General features: G+C 43.5%; 1 non-coding gene across 1 annotated transcript; it reads left to right on the plus strand.

Moving 5' to 3' along the window:
• The first annotated feature begins 4,606 nt into the window (after window positions 1–4,606).
• On the plus strand, window positions 4,607–4,683 carry Trnas-cga (transfer RNA serine (anticodon CGA)). The gene has a single exon. It is a non-coding gene; the product is annotated as a tRNA-Ser (tRNA).
• Window positions 4,684–6,138: the final 1,455 nt, after the last annotated feature.

The following is a 6,138-nucleotide window of genomic DNA, read 5'->3' on the forward strand; positions in this document are numbered from 1 at the left end:
TGGCCCTGACTAACAACAATCTATACCTTTCATGAATCACTTACCTCACAAAAATCTTCGTTACTCGAACTACTGCAATACAGCGAGCGCCAATACTACCAGCTAAATAAAAGATTGAAACTACTGAAGGCACTAACTACTGAAAGGCTTAGTTAGCAAATGAAAGATTTTGGTAGAGAACAAACAATGTATTTACCTTTATAATGTTCAAAAGTCATCATACACACACACACACACACACATATATATATATATATATATATATATATATATCAGTTCATGATATCCAATATTACACATTTACTCTTTCTGATGGCCACTTGTCCAGATCGTCCGCTCTCAAAATTCTGCCATCTCTCTTCCCACATCCACCACTGCTGGCGGCTCACCTTCAACTGCGCAACGCTACGCACTGTAGCGCTATGTGGCATTACCAACATAAAAACCTTAACAGCCTACTTACAGCTTAACGTCATCTACTTCGTAACCATCGATTCTGGTGTTAAGTTACTCGCTGGTCTCAGTTCTACTACTAATGTTTACTTGCGTCTTACTTCGATTTCCTCTCAATCCATATCCAGTACTCATTAGACTTTTCATTCCATTCAGCATAACATGTAATTATTCTTCACTATCACTCAGCAAAGCAATGTCATCCGCGAATCGTTTTATTGATATCCTTCTATCTTGAATTTTAATTCCACTCCTGAACCTTTCTTTTATTTCCATCATTGCTTCTTCGCTGTACAGACTGAACAGTAGGGGCGAAAGACTACATCTCTGTCTTATACCCTTTTTAATCCGGGCAATTCGTTTATCATCGTCCACTCTTATTATTCCCTCTTCGCTTTTGTACATATTGTTGTTATCTGTCTCTCCTTATAGCTCACTCCTTTTTCTCTATATTTCGAACATCTTGCACCATTTTGCGTTGTCGAATGCTTTTTCCAGGTCAACAAGTCCTATAAACGTGTCTTGATTTTTCTATAGTCTTGCTTCCATTATCAACCGCTACGTCAGAATTGTCTCTCTGATGCCTTTACCTCTCCTAAAGCCAAACTGATCGTCATCTAACACATCTTCAATTTCATTTTGCATTCTTCTGTATATTATTCTTGTCAGCAACTTGGATGCATGAATTGCTATGCTGGTTGTGCGATAATTCTCGCACTTGTAAGCTCCTTCAATGTTCGGAATTTTGTGTATAATGTTTTTCCGAAAGTCATGATGATAAGTATCCAGATTCACATTCTACACACCAACGGGAATAGTCGTTTTTTTGCTGCTTCCCTCGATGTTTTTATAAATTCTGATGATATGTTATGTATCCCGCCTTATTTAATCTTAAGTCCTCCAAAGCTGTCTTAAATTCTAATTCTCATACTGGATCCCCTACGTCTTCTAAATCAACTCCTGTTTCTTTTTCTATCACATCAGACATGCCTTCCCCCTCACTGAGGCCTTCAGTATACTCTTCCTACCTACCCGCTCTCTTCTATGCATTTACCAGTGGAATTCACGTTGCACTCTTAATGTTGCCAACCTTGTTTTCAATTTCATCGAGGGCTATTTTGACTTGCCTATAAGCTAGGTCAGTCCTTCCGACAATCATTTCTCTCTCGATTTCTTCATATTTTTCATGCAGCCAATTCGTCTTACCTTCCCCGAACTTCCAATTTATTCCACTCCTCACCGACTTCTATTTCTGTGTTCTTGAATTTCCCTGAACGTTTTTATACTTTCTTTGCTCATCTATCAACTCAAGTATTTCTTCTGTTACCTATGGTTTCTTCGCAGTTATCTTCTTTGTATCTATATGTTTCTTTCCAATTTCTGTGATCGCCCTTTTTAGAAATGTTACAAATCGGTTACTTCAAGGACATCTCCAAGTCAGCAGCCCTGTAGCCCGCATTTCACTGACCCTAAGGCATCACCATTTGCAACTTCACTGGTGTCAAGCGAAAGGTCATTTGAGGGCAGGGTGGCGGTCTGTTATCTTTTCTGATGAAAGCTGGTTCTGCCTTGGTTTCAGTGATGGTCCTGCGTCGGTTAGAATAAGGCCAGCTGTGGGCGAGCAATGCAGCCAATCTCTCTGCATGCTAGACAAATTGGACTTACATCTGGAATCATGGTCTAGGAGGCGATTTCGTCTGACAGTAAGAATACTCTATGTTTATGCCACGGACCTTGACTGGATATTTGTACATCAGTTTGGTGATTCGATCAGTTGCGCTGCCACTCATGAACAACATCCCAGGGGGTGTTTTCTAACACGACAACTCTCGCCCCCATCTGTTGACTCAATGAGACGTGGCTGCAGTATCCGTTACAGCCATGTAGATATGATGCCTGTCATCTCGACTGCTAGTGATACGAGGCCGTTGGGATCAAGCACGGCGTGTCGTATTACCCTCGTGAACCCACCGATTCCATATTCTGCTAACGGTCATTGGATCTCGACCAACACGAGCAGCAATGTCGCGATACGATAAACCATAATCGCGATAGGCTACAATCCGACCTTTATCAAAGTTGTGATGGTACGCATTTCTCCTCCTTAACACGAGGCATCACAACAACGTTTCACCAGGCAACGCCGGTCAACTGCTGTTTGTGTGTGAGAAATCGGTTGGAAACTTTCCTCATGTCAGCACGTTGTAGGTGTCGCCACCGGCGGCAACCTTGTGTGAATGCTTTGAAAAGCTAATCATTTGCATATCACGGCATCTTCTTCCTGTCGGCTAAATTTCGCGCCTGTAGCATGTCATCTGCGTGGTGTAGCAATTTTAATGGCCAGTAGTGTATGAAGTAACTTTTATTTCGCCGGAACGAAAGTGAAAAGTTTACCACGACGTGTCGTATTACTATTTTTGATTGACAGCTGCTAACGATTATTTTTTCAAATTTTTCACCGAATAACTGGATAGTGAAGCTGTTGGGTGACTGACAGATAGGGCATACTACATGTGTTACATGCTCGAAGTGGATAGACCACATCTGCACAGTGGCACAGGGTCGCGCTGAGTAGACGGCTGCATATAAAGCCCGCTTTTTATTGAAAACGGCGTGCAGGTTGGAGTGGAAATTAAGTGAACGCGGGCGGGCTGCGAGTACCGAGAGCCGGAGATCTTGCAGCGGTGACGCCTCCATTGGGTGATTAATGACCGTCCGCCGGCCATCCATCTCTGAGGGCCTCGGGGCGCGCTGGCCGCGGCGACAAAGCCAGCCGACAGCGCGCCGCGGGCAGCGGTCGAAAAAGCGGAAGGAGGTCAGCGGGCGCTGCCACAATGGCCGGCAGAACCACCCAACTCGCGCTCTGACAATGCGTGATTTACTGCGTGTGCATGTGAACACGCGGAGGAAGAAAGAAATTGCGTACATGCACTACAGTATAATACATTTTGTCATACAAATTCTATTTGTCATCCATCTTCGTCCGAATATTTACTGAACAAGTATATTGTTGGCCCCATGCCTTCAAGAAATGAAATAAATAATGAGAAATTTTGTACGTAAATAAATATTTTGGCTGTTGATATTAGAGTAACATGTGATAGCTAGTTGAAATTTTGAATTAATTCACGTATTCTACACACATCAACAAAGGTATAGCACCACACCGATATGTCGCGCAGTTGTGTTGCTATTGTCATAGCTCCTGTAGTGATCGGGAAGTCGCCTCTGATATTTTCTGTAAACATACGGTGGGGCAGTGGGTTTAAAAATTAGAATTATGTTCTATTATTTGTTGCCATTCTCAAATGGTTCAAATAGCTCTGAGCACTATGGGACTTAACTTCTGAGGTCATCAGTCCCCTAGAACCTAGAACTACTTAAACCTAACTAACCTAAGGACAACAAACACATCCACGCCCCAGGCAGGATTCGAACCTGCGACCGTAGCGGTCACGCGGTTCCGGACTGAAGCGCTTACAACCGCTCGGTCACAGCGGCCGGCTTGCCATTCTCAACACAGGCTCTCTAACTACTGTGTTGGCAACCAGAAAGTGATAGCAAAAATGTGATGCCTGCAATAAGAGTTCACTGTGCCCACTCTGAGGGAGAATTAGAGTTATTGATTATTGAAGTTCATTACTCTGACGATTTAGGATGATGTCTGGGATTCATAGAAAATGCAGATTACTGTAACAATTTTCACTATACTCTGAAAAATATAAAGTGTAAAATTCCAGACAAATGATTACCCATATCAGCTATTACACTATCAGAGCTGTTCAGAGCTTAGCGCAGATCCTATTATCCCTAGATACCGAAACTGTTCAATAATCGTTATCGATGTAAATATTCAAAGTGAGTCCAGAATGAGATTTTCACTCTGCAGCGGAGTGTGCGCTGATATGAAACTTCCTGGCAGATTAAAACTGCGTGCCCGACCGAGACTCGAACTCGGGACCTTTGCCTTTCGCGGGCAAGTGCTCTACCATCTGAGCTACCGAAGCACGACTCACGGCCGGTACTCACAGCTTTACTTCTGCCAGTATCTCCTCTCCTACCTTCCAAACTTTACAGAAGCTCTCCTGAAGATTGGAAGGTAGGAGACGGGGTACTGGCAGAAGTAAAGCTGTGAGTACCGGCCGTGAGTCGTGCTTCGGTGGCTCAGTTGGTAGAGCATTTGCCCGCGAAAGGCAAAGGTCCCGAGTTCGAGTCTCGGTCGGGCACGCAGTTTTAATCTGCCAGGAAGTTTCATATCAGCGCACACTCCGCTGCAGAGTGAAAATCTCATTCTGGAAACATCCCCCAGGCTGTGGCTAAGCCATGTCTCCGCAATATCCCTTCTTTCAGGAGTGCTAGTTCTGCAAGGTTCGCAGGAGAGCTTCTGTAAAGTTTGGAAGGTAGGAGACGAGGTACTGGCAGAAGTAAAGCTGTGAGTACCGGCCGTGAGTCGTGCTTCGGTGGCTCAGTTGGTAGAGCACTTGCCCGCGAAAGGCAAAGGTCCCGAGTTCGAGTCTCGGTCGGGCACGCAGTTTTAATCTGCCAGGAAGTTTCTTTCAAAGTGAGTGCTCGCCAAAATTTGATGTTAATACTCATCAAATGCCACCCTAGCAATGGTAGAAAGTCTGTACTGCGGCGACACGTGAAAATACGACATACGGAAATTGAGAATAAATCACTGAAGTCGTTCTGTAATTAACACTTTACCCAATGCTAACTCATTGTTAAGTGCATATCGAGTTACATAATACGGCATGCAAGGCTGTTCCTTGGAACTGCCTAAACGCGACGCGGCTTCCGACAAGGAGTACGCGCTGATACGAATCTAGAAGAGAACTGGGGCCTTATTCTAGCTCGCACGCTCTTATTTATACAGCTGCGGTGGGGACCGCCGAAGGAGCAGCCGACAACATTTGCCTTACTGACTAGCCGCTCGGGCTAGTAAAACACCACTTCAAGTTACTAAATAATTAATTGCTTGATTCGCTGAATGCCAATGAAGCTCTCGACTTAATTTTGCAATCAGCACACAGGGAAGTATCTATAATAAAATTATAATGTGGCTAGGTTAAATACTTTTGGCGAGAGAATTATTTTAGTTGTACTCCATACAATAGATGAGCTCTGAACTAGCCTTTTGGAGAGACGCTACAGCTATAGTTTTACAGCTACTTATTGGAAACTTCTCACATCTTTGTTATTATAGCGTATCTCCATTCTACCTAAATCTAAACATCCTAGTATTATCTAATCACTTACTTAATCTATCTAGCTTCCGTACTTTTAGGGCACAAAAACAGAAAATCATGAATTTCAAACAAGATATTAATTTGTGAGATCCAGTATGCTTTTTCCATTCAATTAGAATGAAAAAGGAATCCGAATACAAATTTTGAAGTTTCTAGCTCCTTGCTGTTGCGCCAATGATTTTTCACATGTTGTTGTTGTTGTTGTGGTCTTCAGTCCTGAGACTGGTTTGATGCGGCTCTCCATGCTACTCTATCCTGTGCAAGCTTCTTCATCTCCCAGTACCTGCTGCAGCCTACATCCTTCTGAATCTGCTTAGTGTATTCATCTCTTGGTCTCCCTCTACGATTTTTACCCTCCACGTTGCCCTCCAGTACTAAATTGGTGATCCCTCGATGTTTCAGAACATGTCCAACCAACCGATCCCTTCTTCTCGTC

Source organism: Schistocerca nitens, chromosome 2, assembly GCF_023898315.1.
Source record: "Schistocerca nitens isolate TAMUIC-IGC-003100 chromosome 2, iqSchNite1.1, whole genome shotgun sequence".
Lineage (NCBI taxonomy): Eukaryota > Metazoa > Arthropoda > Insecta > Orthoptera > Acrididae > Schistocerca > Schistocerca nitens.